Consider the following 17,468-nt stretch of genomic DNA (forward strand, 5'->3'; position numbering starts at 1 on the left):
TTGGTGCCAGTGAGGAGTACCTCAGTTCTATTAAGCCACGTAACATCAATTAATTTTTTCAAAGGGACATTTACTTTGAAGATAACCTAGAACAAAAGTATCTAAAATTTTCCCAACACCTCATGGGCATATTCCTCTCTATCTCATCATGGTCTCTGGGGAGAGTGGGCTCAAAGCTAGCATATTTTCTACATAGCATTGGTGTCACCAATTTCACATCCAGATGAGGCATGAATAATAAATGAGTCCTTATCTCAGCTACCCTTGCCTGGGTTCTGAAAGTCATTCCTTGTTTGTCAGGACATTGATGCTAGATTGGCTGCAGAAGGCTGCTTGGAATCAAATTCCTAAAGGCTCACTCTTTTGGCTTTTAAGAATTCAGATGGTCAGAACTTACAGATTAATCTCTTTCAGCAAAAACGGCCAAGAACAAATGCTAAGGGAGGCAAAGAAATGAGGCCTATTTTCATGGTACTATATGAACTGGGAAGGGAGCCAAGACCTCCTCCTTTATGCCATTATGTCTCACTTCAGTACTTAGTACAGTGCCTGGTATACAGTAGGTACTTAATAAATGCTTATTGACTGACTGACTGACTGATCAGACAAAGGAGTCAAAGAGATCCACCAAGAATACAACCACACAGAATAGCCAGGCCTCTGGTCATCTGGTGCCTTTTTGAGGGCACCCTTGGTTCAATCTATACTAATATAGCCAATAAAAAAAACTTCATCTTAAACATATGATTAACAGACTGTAATCAGTTACTGAATGTATGCATGTCTTCAAATCTCCGTCAAGCACTTCTATTACACGTCATCACGGCTCTCCCAGAAGCAGGGTCCTCCAGTCTCTTCACATGAAGAGACATTGTCAGAGGAGTACATGTGCCAGATCCCCTTGCAAATGAAAGAATAAAAAAAATCATTTATTAAGTGTTTACTATATGTCAAGCACTTAGCTAGCACTTAAGATATGAATATGAAAGAGAATATGAATATGAAGCAGTCTCTGACTTAATGGAATTTTATAATCTAATACAGGAGATGACATGTATAAGGGAGTGGTACCTACAAAAGGGAGATATGAACTGGGAAGCATTGGTACCCCTTCGTGTTCTTTGTGCACAAAGAGCCTAAGTAGTTTGCTGATAGAGTAAAATCTCTACTTAGAGGTTTAATAACAGAATAGGCACCTCTCTGTCTGTGATTGGATAAGTCCACCTATGAGCAAAGGAATGTTTGCAGAAGTCAGCTTTGAGAATACAAAATGGGTGGATGCTATGGATGCCAGATAGTAACTGATTACTATCTATCTATTTCAAGAAATTAGACGTTAGTTCTAACTCGATGGGCTTTATGGAGCTGAGATTTCTTGTGAAAAGGCTGCATCAGGTTCAATTGTAAAAGACAATGAAATGAAAACCTCAACAATACTGGCTCAAAACCATGTAACTGGAGTTAAAAGACCTCAGTTTGAGGCTAGGTTTTACTGCTTACTAACTGTGTGACTTTAAGCAAGTAATTTCCCCCTTTCTGTGTGCCTCAGTTTCCTCATCTCAAAAATGAAGGATCAGGACCAGATGACTTTTAAGTTTCCTTCTGGCTTTAAATTAATGATCCTAGGATCCTAAGTAAATTAACTTTTCTGAGTCTTTCCTCATTCGTAAAATAAGATAAGTAACACTCTACTTACCTCACAGGGAAGTTGTAAAAAGGAGATAAAGTCCTTTGCATCCATAAAGTTCCAGGTAAATATGAGCTATTATTATTTGTTATTTTTAGCCTGGAGTGATAAGCATAAAATCAATGGGAAACATAACTTTGAAGTGTGAGTAGCAGGAGTTGAGTTATGCAGCTGAGAAAGTGATTGAAGATAACTGTGTCTGGATCTCTTCTTTGTCCCAACATAGTTTACTACCTTGTAGCACACTTATATGTATACGTCACATTTTTTCACCTTTGTATCCCCAGCACCTGGCATACTGCTTTATATACTGTGTGTACCCCATATGTGTTTTGACTTAAATTGAATCAAATTGAAAGGTAGTTTGCCATGGTCCAAACTAAAGTGTATTTTCAGGCATTTTATTTACTCTCTGTTCTTCAAAACTTTAAAAAATATCTAGGTTAAAGTAATTTAGAAAGTTAGTGGCTAGCCAAATCTTGAGTAATTTCTTGTTTTTCTAAAGATTACTGTTCCTTTTTTTCTTCCCAATCTTAACAGGAGTTCACAATCTAGCTGAGGAAACGAAGCAGAAAGAAGTGTACATTCTAGAGGAAATGATTCAGTGCATTACGTGTTTGTTACAGCTTCAGATATGATACTTAAAGTGGAGGGGATGTCCCAAGTACTCAGTTTCAGTAACAATCTTTAAGAGGATTCTGACGAGAAGGGCCAACTGAGATGAAGTGGGATGAAACCTAGGTCATACTTTTTTTCAGTCCTCTGAAATTGTGATTGATTAGTTAATTAAAGTTCTTGTCTTTCAAAATTGTTTGCTTTTATTATATGAATGTTACAGTATAAATTGTTCCTATTTTACTCACTTCATTCTGCATCAGCTCATACAAATCTTGCCATGTCTCCTAGAAATTGTCTTTTCCTCTTTCTTTACAGCACAAGGGTATTCCATTACATTCATACACCAAAATTTATTCATCCAATTCCCATTTGATGATTATCCAAGACTTGTTTGTTTGTTTTGGGTTTTTGCCAGCACAAAAAGAGCTGCTTTTTAAATATCTGTGCATATATAGGAACTTTATCACTTTTTAAAAATATCTTTTTGGTATAGAACTAGAAGTGGTATAGCTAGGTCAAAGGGCATGAACTATTTAATAACTGTGCATAATTCTAAATAGCGGTTCTGAATGGTTGGACACATTCATAGCTCCACAAATAGTATGTCAATGTGCCTGTTTTCCAATGTCTTCCAATATTTGTCATTTTTGCTATTTGTTGTGTCTGTCAATATGATGGGTTGTTTGAATCAAACTGAATATCAGAATTACATTAATTTCTCTAATTATTAGTGACTTATGTTTTTTATGTGACTATATAGATTCTTGGTTTTTTTTTTTCTTTGAAAACTGTTAACATCTTTATATCATTTAGCAATTTGGGAATAGCTCTTATTCTTAAGTTTTTAAATCAGTTCCTTATGTATATTGGAAATTGACCTTTATTAGAAAAACTTGCTTCAAAGAAATTTTTCCCAGTTAATCGTCTCCCTTTTAATCTTAAATGTATTAGATGATTTTGTATAAAAGCTTTTAAACTATATACAATCAGAGTTACATATTTTGTCTTCTATAATCTTCTCTATCCCTTGTTGGAAGGAAACAGACCAGCATCTCACCCCTTCTAACCAAAATAAATCCAAATAGACACTTGATTTAAATATAAAGTCACATAATAGTAATTGATAACGTACCTATTGTGTGCCAGACAGTGTGCTAAGTGCTTCAAAATATTATCTGATTTGACCCTTGCAACAACACTGTGAGGTAGGTGCCATTATAATCTCCATTTTTACAGCTGAGGAAACTAAGACAAACAGGAAAAGTGACTTGCCCAGGATCAAACATCTGTTAAGTATCTGAGACCAGATTTGAACTCAAGTCTTCCTGACTCTAGGCTCTATTCACTGTGCCACAGAATTATAAACATATTAGAGAAATAAAAATTTCCTACCAGATCTATGGATGAGGGAAGAGTTCAAAACCTAATACTATAGGTATCCATGGAGCACTTTTCTTTTAACATAGTCCCTTTGATTTCATTTTCTTTTGCTGTTTAGGTCAGCTAGGTGGCATAGTGGATAGAGTGCCAGGACTATAGTCAGGAAAACTTGTCTTCCTGACTTCAAATCTCGCCTCACATATTAACTAATTGTGTGACCCTGTGTAAGTCACTTAACCCTGTTTGCTTCAGTTTTCTCATCTGAAAAATGAGAAGGAAGTGGCAAACCACTCCAGTATCTTTGCCAAGAAGATCTTCAATGAGGTTACAAAGAGTTGGACGTAACTAAAACAACATTATTTTTTGCTACTACAGATATTGTATTGGGGGGAGGGGGTAGTAGAATTGTATCAGGGAAGAACTAGACTTTAAGCCAGAAGACCTGGGTTCTGATTCTGTCATTTGCTAGGTATTTGACATTAGACAAGTCACTCAAACTATCTGATCTTCAATTTCTTTTTCAATAAAATAGAAATAATATTTACGCTACCTTAAACAGACAATGCTTTATAAACTTTAAGCTTCAAATTCACAGGATTTTGCACTGGAAGAGATCCTACAGACCACCTATGATCAGTTATAATTTTGAAAATTAGTGCATTTAATTTATTTATGAAAAGAAAAGTACTTATGGACTGAAGAATGCCTGTTTGTTGTATAGAGCTTACCTCACAAGGTTTGGTGAGTCCATAATGAAATAATATGCAAAGTGCTTTGAAAACTCAAAAGCACTGTTGAAATGGTGATGATGATGATGATCTTCTAGTCTAACTCCTTTGGTGTGTATGTGTATATTGTAGATAACGAAGCTGTGGTCCAAAAAGATTGTGGAAGACATTCTCTGAGGTCCCATGTGTAATAAGTAACAGATCCAAGGTTTCAGTCCAGATCCTTTGAATTCAAATCCATCATTCTTTCTACCATACAACCCTGTCTAGGTCAACTATAGGTCTTCACATGTTACAGATGAGAAAAGCCTCATTAAGTCAGTAAAGACCACAAAATCAGTTAGTGTCAGGACTCATGTTAGTACCCAGGTGCCCACAATCCACTGGGGAGGACTTTGAGAACAGAAGGCAGAAGGACAATTCTAAACAGAATTGTAAACAGAATACTACATAGCTGTAAATCATTTGACTCCAAATGAAAATGAAGGAAAAGGAAAAGCAAATTAGAAGTATCGTGAGATAATTCGGCAACTTTCTGAAAGATCTATAAAACCTAGTTTTTCACTAACTTATTCAACAAATAATACCCAGCATTTGTATAATGGCTACGTTTTTTATTCTGCTTTAAGATTGGCAAAGTGCTTTATAAATATTATCTCATTTGATGTTTACAACAACCCTGAATGGTAGATCTCATTATGTCCTTTTTACAGATTAAGAAACTGAGGCAAAAGTTAAATAACTTGGCCAAGTACACACTGCTGATGAGTTTTAAGGTAAGATTTGAATTGAGATTTTCCTAACTTCAAGTCTAGCACTCTATCCACTGTGCTTCCTAACTCCTTACAATGTGCAAAGCGAGGTAGCAAGGTATAGTGCACAAAATGTTAAACCTGCTGGTAGGAAGACCTGAGTTCAGACCCCATCTCTGATACTAGCTTTTGTGACCTTGGAAAGTCACATAACTTCCCTGTGCCTCAGGTCATTTTCTAAAATCAAAATATTTTTCAATATTGACCTCTGTAAAGAGTTTTGTATTAGTAGAGAAAGTACAAAGATTAAATAAAACACCTGTCCCTTAACCTTACAAAACTTGCAGTCTAATAGGAAATATATCATATTCTCAAGTCACTATAGTACAAAACAATGTATAAGATAGATGTAAACAGAATTCTTTGTGAAAACTGAGGGGAGAGAGATTACCATTAAAGAGTCAAGGAAGACTTCCTGGAGGAGGTGACATTTGAGTAGACTAGGTTGACAAGGATTCTGAAAGGAGAAAGCAGGAAGATAAGGTTGCCCTTGACAGTATATCTCCCAACTCTTTAATAGCTCCAAATCATAATACTATGTAGTTTTCTAATTTTTTAAAAGAAAACAATATTGTAATATAATGTAAACTAAACAAATTCTATAACCATTTGTCAAAATGGTCTTTTTTGTCAATGGTGGAAAATTACCTTTTTATCAGTTCACACTCTTATTTGAAATAACAAACTTTGTGGGTCTACTGTTTGAGATATTTGACCCAAAAAATGTCCTCTTTCCCTTTATTCCATTGACTCTGGGGTAGTTTAAAATAATGTCTGCCAGTCCAGTTCTCCACAACAATCATTTTTGAAGAGTTACGAGCATAATTGAATACAGGCTCTCCTCTTGATTGCATTATTAATTAAATCTCTATGGTTTTTGTTCTGCATGTTTATTTTTGATCAAACAAAAGATACCTTGTTCTTTAGAAAAGAACATTGATTAAAATTAAAAGTCCATTGATTAAAAGTACAAATGCCAGGTAACTGCTGCTCCCACTCACTTTAAATATGACTTCTTTCCTCATTCTGCATCAATTTCTCCTTCATTATCTTAATGGAAAAGTTAAGGTCCAAAGTACATGTATGTATGTGTACATGCGTATTTGTATATTTATGTGTCTAACACTTAGAATATCACAGTGATCCTCAGGATAGTATATATGGAAGTAAGTGCTGGGAAAATTATTCTACTGATATTATGTACTACCATAACATTTAGCTCCATACCTTTAATTGTTGGCTCTCTCAGTCTAAATGTTTTTTTTACTAGTTAAACAGAGTTAGGCAGAGCCAGGATCTGATGATCTACATGAGGAAAACTGAGCAAAGTCTTCATGAAAATAGGCCAGTCTCCAGAAGTGACAAGCCACTGTTGCCATATTTTCATCTTGCAAAAGGGTAGGCTGTCCCATAGGCTACAAGGTAAATGCTCTGTGGATCTCTCTATAATAGTCCAAATTTCAGAAAGGAATAAAAAGTCTTTCATGTTTATGTTGCTAAGGTATTGTAGTCACTATAACTTTAGTGGCAGTGTGAAGTGGGAGATATAAGAGCTGGAAGTAGAGTGAGAAGACCTTGGTTTTAGCAGTGAGGTAGAACATGGATTTGGAGTAGGAGGACCTGAATTCAAATCCTGGTTTTACTACCTGAGATCTTGTGACTCTTGGGTAAATAATTTCATTTTTCTAGGTCTCTATTTTTACTTCTATAAAGTGATAGAGTTAGACTATATGATTCCTAAGGTCTTTTACAAGGTCCCTCTAAATCCCATAACAACCTGATAGCTGTGTACCTTGAGCAAATCACTTAACCACTCAGAGCTTGGAAATCTCTGGGGATTATACTTCTATGACTCCCTCCCTGAAAGGAATGTTGGAAGGACTGAATGAGATAATGGTTTTACCTTTGATGATTTCTACTTTTAAAGAATTCTCTTAATAAAAGCAATACACATATTTTCTAGTAACATGCAAAACCTCTTCGCACATGGAATTATGATTCCTCTCATAGATCAGATTGACAGAGCAGTCCATAATCTCAAGGAAAATTTTTCTAACTTTCTTTTTAATGAGGAAAAAAGAGAAATCATTTCATGGGGGAAATTGGCAGTGGATGTCATAATTTTAATTTGATTTCTCACATGAAAATATGTCTATGTTATGTGTGTTAGAGAAAACATAATTAACTTGTTTTTTTTAACTTTTTGCTTTCAAAACATTTTTCAAAATACTCAAATTAAAGGGAAATGTTATAAGGACTTTAAAATAGCATGAATGTGACTTTTTAAAAAGAACCTCATATCTCAGATATCATGGGAAAATATCTAGACTTTAGAGAATAACCTTACCATTCATCTGTCCATATATCCAATCACTCATTCAGTTTGTCCTGGAGAAACTTATATTCTTGCTTTATTAGAAAAGTTGGAATTTTAGTTCTTAGCTAAGTACACACAAAAGTGAAATTTAAAAAAAGTTATGTAGTTCATAATTTTTGAGCTAGAAGAGACCTTTAGAGGTCACCTAGTTCAAGTCCCTCATTTTTCAGACAAGGAAATTGACTCCCAAAAAGGTTAAGGTTGCCCAAGATCACAGAGTTAGGTAGCAGCAGAACTGGTATTAGAATTCAGATTTACTAACTCTTAGTATTATCCCACTTTCTATTATCCAACATTGGAAAGTTCCATCAGTCAGTAAAGACACCCAAGCAAATATTTGCATGAGCTCTTCGTTGAGGTTTTTCTGTGTAGAAAGAACCTTCACATGGGCAAAGGAGAAAAGAAAATGTTTTTTTTTCCCCTCACTATGGCTAAAATACATGACTGTATATCTCCTAATGTAGGTAACAATCAGCAGCTTCAGGTTTTCTCACCCAAAAGACCATTCTACCTGGGGAAGGCAGAAATATCTCCAGCCAAAAAACCAAACAGTCAGACCTGCCCCAAGATAAAAAAACACATTCCTGGGTGACATGGAAAGAAATTTGAAATGAATAGGTTATAAGGCTTTCCTTGGTTTGTACTTTTTAGGTTTGTTTTGATAAGTTCTGAGTAACTGCTCTCTGGTCTTTTATTTTCTCTAAAGTAAACTTTCCCCATAGTCAGAAAGAAAAAAAGTAAGGTCATTGTTTTCATCCTTGATTTTCATAATTTGCTTTTAGTCTTCAGGAGAAAAAAAGAGTCTCGCTATTACATGAGACACTTGGACACCTGTACCACATGAAGTAAAATCATAACAAAGCACCTCATTGACCAACAGAAAAAGAATTCCTTCTGCTCCACCCTCCCTTCCCACCCTTTGGCAAAAGACTGAGTAAATAGCTAGGTTTAGTGCCAGTACTTTAAGGTCAACAAACTTCTGCTTTGTCAGTTGAACATGGGAATTAAATCAAGTACCTTTCATGGCAACGCCCTCTCTTCTAGCCCCATGAATACCCAAGCTGGATATTATTAGCAAAAGCACCTTGGAGAGACCTGCCAGGACTGGGTGCAGTAGACACTCTGACACGGTCACACATCACCTAGAAAATTTGGAGATGTCACCTTACCTGACCTTAGGTTACAGGAACTTTGGATTCATTTGGACTGGAGCGAACAAAGTACACACAAGCGGATTTTCAGAGGCATCTTTACTAACTCCTACCCTTTGGGGTGATTTCACAGAGCTATAGAGAAGAAAGGGCTTCCTAAATCTTAAAGCAGTCTATAACTTTGATTTATTATTATATGTTTTAATTCTGTCTCTAGATCCTTTTCCTTCTGGAACTGGTTTTGCTGTATGTAATGTAAGATCCTTGAGGGGAGGGACTGTCTAATTTTTTTCTTTATATCCTCAGTGCCTTGCAAAGTATAGTAGGTTCTTAATAAATATTAATTCATTCTCAACAATCAATTTGAACATAAAGGTAAGATTTTCAGGTCATATTCATATTTGTATAATTCTCCACAGTATGTATACGCTACATTCTAGCCCAAATTATGGGCTTCTTTCTATTCATCAAACTTGACCTTTCATCTCTCACCTCTGCACCTTTATTTCCATCCCTCTTCTCTACCCTTCCAACCTGCACTTCCTCATCATCTTTTAAAATTTCTTGAAGAAAGTGGTGATGTTTCGTCTGGATAAAACTCAAGGAAAGCCATGATTCCTGTCAAGTACGTGAAGGGCTCTGGAGGAAGGATTTGGTTTATTCTGTTTAGTCTCAGAGGGCAGAAGCAGGAAAAATGGGTAGAACTTGAAAAAATGTAAATTGAGACTTAATGTCAAAACAAACTTTCTAATAATTAAAACTGTGGAAAAGTGTATTGACCTAACTCGAGAGACAGTAGGTTCCATGTCCTCAGAGGTCTTCAAATAGTTGAGAACACTTGTCACTCATGTCATAGGAGGGATTCCTTGCATCTATGGGATACACTAGAGGGCTGTTGAATACCTTTACCATTTTTAGCTTGTGGTTTTCTGTAAGTCCTCATCTTCCTTTGAGGTTTAGTTCAGGAACTACCTCCTCTAGCTGTTACTGATTTCTCCCATCTCAAATTACCTGGTATTGACTTACCTGCCTACAGGTTGTATCTTCTCCAACAGATTATAAACTCCTTGAAGGTGAGAACTGTTTGTGACTATCTTGTTTGCAGATAGTTGGGTTTCAATGCAAATTTGTTGAAATTAATTATTGCCATGTGGTGCAGTAGAGAGAAAGCCAGTTTCGGAGAGACCTGTGCTCAAATCCTAGCCATGTCATTTATTACATATGTGTTCTTTGGCAAGTCATTGAAAATAAAAAGGATCAATATTAACTACCATTAAGGTAATGCCCTATATTATCTCATTTTAACCTCAAAGCAACCTTGGGAGGCAAGTGTTATTATCTCCAGTTATATGATGAGAAAATGGAGGCAGATAGTGGTTAAGTGACTTGACCAAGATCACACAGATAGCTTGTGTCTGAAGCCAGATTTGAACTCAATCTTCCTGACTCCAGGCCCAGTGCTCTGTCTACTGCTCCTCCTGACAGTCTCTTTGGACCTTAGTTTGCTTGACAGTAAAATGGAAAGGGGATGTGGAGGAATGAAAAAGATATCTTCTAGGTTCTCTTCCAGGTCTAAATATATGATACTATGAGCCCAGAAGTCAACTGTCTATGTGGTTGATTAGAAGGACCTTCAGAAAAGATCACTATTTATTTATAACATGTCAGTAGTACCCGGGAGAGATTAAAAGTTAGAAAAAGATTAACATCTTAGTTCAAATTTGTTTGTCATCCTGGACCCTTTGGAAGATTCTAGTGACTGCTTTCTTAAGAAATGTCTTAAACTTTGAATTGGGCCCAAAAGATTGTAACTCCTCAAAAGAAGGTAAAATGGCTTCCATTTCTATAAGTGCCTTAAGATTTCCAGAGCACTTCCTCTCAACAATACTGTAAGGTAGGTAGTATAGTTCCTGTTATCCCCATTTTTCACATGAGGAAACTGAGCTTCAGAAAAGGGTGAATTAACCAAAGTCTCACAGTTAGTGAATGGTGATGTCCGAATTCAGAGGCCTGAAAGTTCAGGTGACCATTATGGCCTGAATTTGGAGTCAGACCGCTAGACAGGTCTGCTCTCCTGAAGGATCTAAGTATTGGCCTCCAGGCCTAGACTCATAAAATGCTAGAACTAAAAGCCTTAAAAATCACCTAATCCAAATCCTTCACTTCACAGATAAGAAAACTGAGGCCCAGGTTGGTGACAAAGAAACACACCCAGGTTTTGACTAGATTAGGTAGTTGACCTTCTAAAGAGATTAGACAAATTCCTCACATTGGTCAACCAAGCTGTTTTACAGAATTTCCAGAAACGTTTTTTTCCTTTTCCCCTTCCCTTCCCAGAGAAGTATAAAAAGGGGCAAATTCCCACCACAGGCTACCAGGCAAAGACCCAGTGATAAGAAAGGAGTCACTGAAATCCTTCCCTTGGCTCCTACCCTGGAGCCTTCAAGGTCCTGATTGATGAGTGCCAACTAAAGTAGGCCAGTTACTCCAGCCATGCCTCAGTGAATTCCCTCACTATCTTCTTGCCACATAGTTTGCTATCATACTTACACCTTCTATGCCATTTCTAACCTTCCACTTCTGGAACTATAACTTCAACCATGATGGCCACTCCTAACAAAGGGTATGTTAATTTACTCCCCTTTGACTCTATTTACAATCCCTATGGCTTTCAAAACAAATAAATATGTATGGGCACCTCTTCCCTTTCTGAATTACCACACCCCCTCCCATTAAATTTTAAGTTCCCCAGGGGATGCAAGGAATAAGGACTGTCTTTGCATTTGCATTTGTATCCTTAGCACTTAGCAGAATTAATAACTTTTTATTCATTCATTTTATCTTCTTTTACCCTTCATAGTTCCATCACTGCCCTTAGCACTCAGGGACTTACTTTGCTTCTTCAAGGGTCAGGGATATCCTTGATGTGGGAAGGATCTCTTACCACCAAGGCAGTAGGTGGAGACCATTCTCCCAGACTGAAAGTCATCACCTTGAAGGCAGCCTGCTGAGGAGTTTCCCAGCAAATAGCACTCCTTGATACTTCACAGACAACAGACACAGTCCATCACTGAATTTCTATTTGAAGCTTTTTTCTTTTGATGGGACCTACCAGAGTTTATATTTCATGTGAATAGCCTTCAGCGTCACCACTGATATCAATGTGATATAGGAACAGGACTTTGTTATAATTCCTTCAAGTTATATTGTATGCATTTAAAAAATGTTTTCTTTGCACATGTTCTTATGTCACTGATGCATTTCTTTTCCTGTCTCTTTCTCCTTTCCTCATAATTAGACTGTAAGCTCTTTGAAGTCAAGGGACCATGTTTTTTTTATTACTTTTGTACCTCCACAGATCCTATGAGAGTGTTTGGTATATGATACTCTATTAATAAAGTCTTCTTCTACTTGGCCCTGAAGTAGCCAAGATAGAGCCACGAATCCATGACAGAAAAGTCTACTCAAAAAAATGAGTTATCCTTACTTCATGCCATAACTTCATTAGACTTCTCCCATAGACAGCAGTGAAGTCAGGGAAGCAGAAACTAAATATTCAGATAGTTCAGCTGATTCAGAATGGACATTGTGAACCACTACCCCTTTGGAGTACTGGTCTTCTTCCTAGACTCCCCTACTCCCGCCTATTCTCCCAACAAGGTAGAGGAGATCTCTCCAGCATTTGCTGCCAAACCTTCATCTTGTCATAGTTTTCTACCAAAAACCCTAAAAGTACAAAAAAAAAAAAAAGCTTCTTTAAAGTGGTTTATGTTTTCCTTTTATTTTAGTTTATTCCAAGATGTTGGGAAAGAAGGCTCAAGTGGTAAGACAACAGCTTTCATTCTTAAATAATTATGGCATTCAACATGACCAAAGGGGACAAGGTCCTGATCCTCTGCCTCCTTTCCCCAATCCACATAGCTGATAGTCAGATGCCTCCAGGAGGGGACCTGTACTGGAAACCACCAAAGGCAGAGAGAGACCTTTTGGGATAATTCTGTACCTTTCTGCTCCTGCCCCAATCCAGATCCACACCTCCAGGAACAGTGAACTACTATTAAACCAACAAAGTTAGTTTGATAGGGGGTGGGGTTCCCATAAGATAGTAGAGTTCCAGAAGAAAAGGATCCTATTCTTAGAACAAGCCACAGTGTTTCTTATAAAATTCCTTTTTCCCAAATACCTTTCAATCACCACTTCTGGGAAAATTTAAGACCTATCTCTTTCTCTAAATCTTGACTATTTTTCTTCGGGATGTTCTTTGAGCAGAAAGATATGGATAATGCTAACTCAGGTCCTCATTTCCACCAAGAAGCCTTCATCCACTTTGGAAAGAGGAATCCAGATGTCTTTCCATTATTATGGAAGACTTTCAGAAAGACCTCACTCCCAAATCCAAAAAAGAGTTGAAAAAGAGGTAGGGTTCTGTTAAATCCTGATCTCCTATTCTATTCTGCAAAAGTTTCTTAAGCACCTACCATTTGCAAGGCATTGTCTTGGTGGCTGGGATTGGTTTGGTGAAATAATATGATCCATGGGCTACATCTATATGGTACCTCTGAAATATGTCCAATTCATTTTTTTCTCATCCTTCCTGCCAAGGAACAGATTTGGTTGCCACATGAGTTTTATAATTTGGTCATCAAGAAGCCCCAAACAATCAGATTTTATATGAAACTAGCCAGCTTTCAAATAACTTCACATTACTGTCATTGTCTGATTATTGCAATGGTCCTAATAACTTAGTTGAATTGACTACCCCATCAATTTGCCTAACTTACCAGCAAAAAAATTCAGTCATGAGGATGACAGACCAAAACCTGTAGCTTTCCATATAACTCTTTTATCGTCAGCCTCATTCTTTATCACTTCAGTTAGTTGCGAATTCACCCCAAATGACAGACAGGGAGGGTACAGGTTGGGCAATCTAGGGTTGCCATCTATGCCACAGGAGTGTGGGTAGGGGAAGTAGATAATGACTAGTCCCTCTGTCGGGACTATGTTAAGGCAGTTCACACCTTCTGAGGCAGCTCAAAGAAGTGCTTTGACTCAGACTTTCTATGGGGGAAGGAAGGGGTACTATTTTGTGATCTAGGGCAAGTGATTTTGATGAAGAAAAAGGAGGAGGCATCTACAAAAAAAATCATTGGAACTACAGAGGGAACTTCTCACAAGCTTCGATTTTAAAAGGTAGAACAGAAGGTGGAGATGATAATAACCAGGCTTTAAGTAGCGCTTCAAGGTTTACAAAACACTTTAAAATATTATCTTATTTTACCCTTACAATAATTCTGGTTAGTAGGTGTCGTTTTATTATTCCCATTTTACAGATGAAGATACTGAGGTAGACAGTGGTTAGTAACTTGCACAGGGTTACATGATTAGTATCTAAGGCAGGACTTGAACTGAGGTCTTCCAGACTCCAAGTCTCATGCTCCATTTATATCACCTAACTAGACAAGATCAGAGTTAGTTTGGAATTGGTTGAAGGGTAAGACTCAAAGAATGCCAAGCACAGGTCCTAGGTATCTGCTCTTGACCCTGTGCTCTTCAACATTTTCATCAACTGATTTTGATAGAGGCATAGATGATAGCAGATTTGAAGATGACCTAAAATTAGGGAAGATAGTTGGTCAGGATCTCTAAAGGTATCTAGGTGAGTTAGTGGATAGAGAACTGGACTCAGAATCTGAAAAACCCAAGATCAAATCTATCCCCTGAGCCTAACTAGCTGTGTGATCTTAGGCAAATTATTTAATCACTTAGTTTCCTTGTCTGTAAAATGAAAAAAAATAATAATACCTACTTCCTCGGGTTATTATGAGGATCAGTTGAAAGAATATTTGTGAAGCACTTTGAAAATCTTAAAATTCTATATAAGTGCTAGTTATTAGTATTATTATTGATAGGCTAGATAGAAAATTCAGCCATCTCTCATGAGATGAAATTGAGTAGAAATAAATATAAAGTCTTACACTTACGCTCCCCCAAATCAACTTTTTTTATATTTATATATCTTCTTTAGGCTTTCAAATTGTTATACATATATTATCTAGTTTGAGTCTTAGAACAACCCTGTGAGGAGAATAATGTCAATATTAACATACCCATTTTGCAAGTCTCTAATTTGCTTATCCTTACACAACCAATAAATGTCTGAGATGGGACTTGAACACTCATCTTCAATGCAAGTTCAATGGCTGGTTTTTTTTTTCATAAAAATATCAACTTTTCAAGAATAAGATGAAGGGAGACAGTTCATTTAGATAGTTCATCAAAAAAAGATTTGTAAGCTTCAAGATATTACAAGCTTAATATGAGTCAGTCACATGACATAGCAACAACAAACAATTTAATGTAATCAAAATTACTTAGGAGACATATGTTGTCCAGGAATAAGGAAATATAAGTCTCCTTGTATTCTGTCCTGGTCAGAGCACATCCTGGATATTTAGGAAGGACAGTGATAAGATAGAAATGTGCGGATGAGGGCAACCAGGATGGTGAAGGATCTTGAGATCATACTAGATGAGTGTGACTTTAAGTAATCTGGAATGTTAAACCTGAAAAAAAGAAAAAGAAAATGGGGTGAGGGTTGGGGGTGGGAAAGGATATGATAGTTGCTTTTAAGTATTCGGACAAGAGACCAGACTTGTTCTGCTTGGTCACAGAGGGGCAGAGCTAAAATGACAGAGAGGTAGATTTAATATTTCTTAACAATTAGAACTATCCATAAGTGTCATGAGTTGTCTCATTCAATAGTGATTTTCCCCTTATTAGAAGTATTGGGACTTCAGAAAAGCCTGGAAAGATTTTCATGAACTGATGCTGAGTGAAGTGAGAAGAACCAGGAGAATATTGTACACAGTAACAGCCACAGTGTGCGATGACTGATTTTGATAGACTTAACTCTTCTCAGCAATGCAATGATCTAAGACAATTCCAAAAGACTCATGATGGAAAATGCTATCCACATCTAAAGAAAGAACTATGGAGTCTGAAGGTTGATTGAAGCATATTCTTTTCTTTTTTATTGTTGCTTTTTGCTTTTTCTTCTTTCTCATTGTTTTTCCCTTTTGTTCTGATTCTTCTTTCACAACATGACTAATGTAGAAATATGTTTAATATGATCATACATGTATAGCCTATTTCATATATCTTGGCATTTTGGGAAGAGGGCAGTGTAGGGAGGGAGGGAAATTTAGAACTCAAAATCTTATATAAGCAAATGTTGGAAACTAACAACAAATAAATTTTAAAAAATAAAAAAGGTATTGAAGCTAAGATGAGATGATTGTTTATAATCTATTTTGTAGAGAGAATTATTTTTCAGGTAATGGGCTAGACTAGATGATGACTGAATTCCTGTTGAAATCTTATCCTTGAACATCTTTCATGACTCCTATGTGTTCTGGATGTTTAGATGTGGACTTGACTGAAGATAAAAGGAGACCGAAGGTTCTCTTGGGATCCCTTCCAATTCTATGATATTTTGATAATAGAACCCTCAATTCATTTCACATGATGCATCCTTGGGCTGACAAAAGAGAGGCAAGGTTGAATTTGCATGGAGACTAAGTACATAGCCTCCTGTTATTTCTGCAGCAATCTAACACTGGGAAGGCCTCTGGTAGCCAAGAAAACAAATATAGTCACCTCTAATTGTCCGCATTCCAAGCTGAGTATGTGCCATCTTATATGAATTAATGGCATGGGGCACCATCTAGTGGTTATAATGGTGGTTTGGAAACCTCATGTATTAGGCTATGGGGTGGTTAGCTGTGTGGCCCTGCAAAGACAATCCTTTTATCTCCTTTTCGTAGCTTCTTGTGGAAAATATTTCCATAGTAAGTCAATGTTTACATACAAGACAGCAAAAGTTTTCCCTCTATAAATTCTAGTTAAAGCAATTAAGGTACCTCATCTACATAGGTGGGTGGTTAATGGATTGTTGGAACATTTGCCTTCCTGATTGAATGGTTACTCATTAGTTACAATTAGAATTGCTTAGTGACTGAATTGCAGTGATCTTGGTGAAGAGGGTCCTTGGGGTGAAAGTATTTCTGTTGCTTTTACACTCTAGGAAAACTGTTCCAGATTCTATGTATTTGTAAACTCCTCTTCTATTATTTAAGGTTATTTTGTAGTATTAATATCCAATAGCATATTCCAGAAAATAACTTTGTAGGCACCACAAATGTGACATGAGTTTTCTTTAGTCTCTCAAGCTGAAACCATTTCAGTAAACTACAAATATTAGGTTTGGATAAAGCAGCCATGTGAGGAACAAATTGAGTCAAAGCCCTCCCTTGTGTCAGAGAAATTCAACTCCAGGAGGAATAGATTATCCCTATTTCACATCCCAGGACAAGTTCCACTTCTACCACTGCCAACTTACTTTACAACAAGAAAATCTTGGCTTCAGAGGGATTCAAAAGGTTAGCAAGCTTAGGGAGATGGAAGGGAAAATGTTGCGGCTTCAGTCACAACATAGAGAGGATATATAGTGTGAAAGGTAAGAGGTTTCATAAGGTACTTGTCCTAGTCTGATAGGCGTGGGGGACAGATCCCATCAGAGCTGTATCAGCAAGAGGTTATTGGAAAAAAACAGTGATTCTGGTGTTCTGTGGTTCTAAGACTGCTATTTAATACTCTAAAAATAAAAATGGGGCTGGATGGGGATGCAATGGGAAGAAGGGTGGGAACAGAAGTGTT

The sequence above is a fragment of the Notamacropus eugenii genome, chromosome 5 (genome assembly GCF_028372415.1).
Source record: "Notamacropus eugenii isolate mMacEug1 chromosome 5, mMacEug1.pri_v2, whole genome shotgun sequence".
Classification (NCBI taxonomy): domain Eukaryota; kingdom Metazoa; phylum Chordata; class Mammalia; order Diprotodontia; family Macropodidae; genus Notamacropus; species Notamacropus eugenii.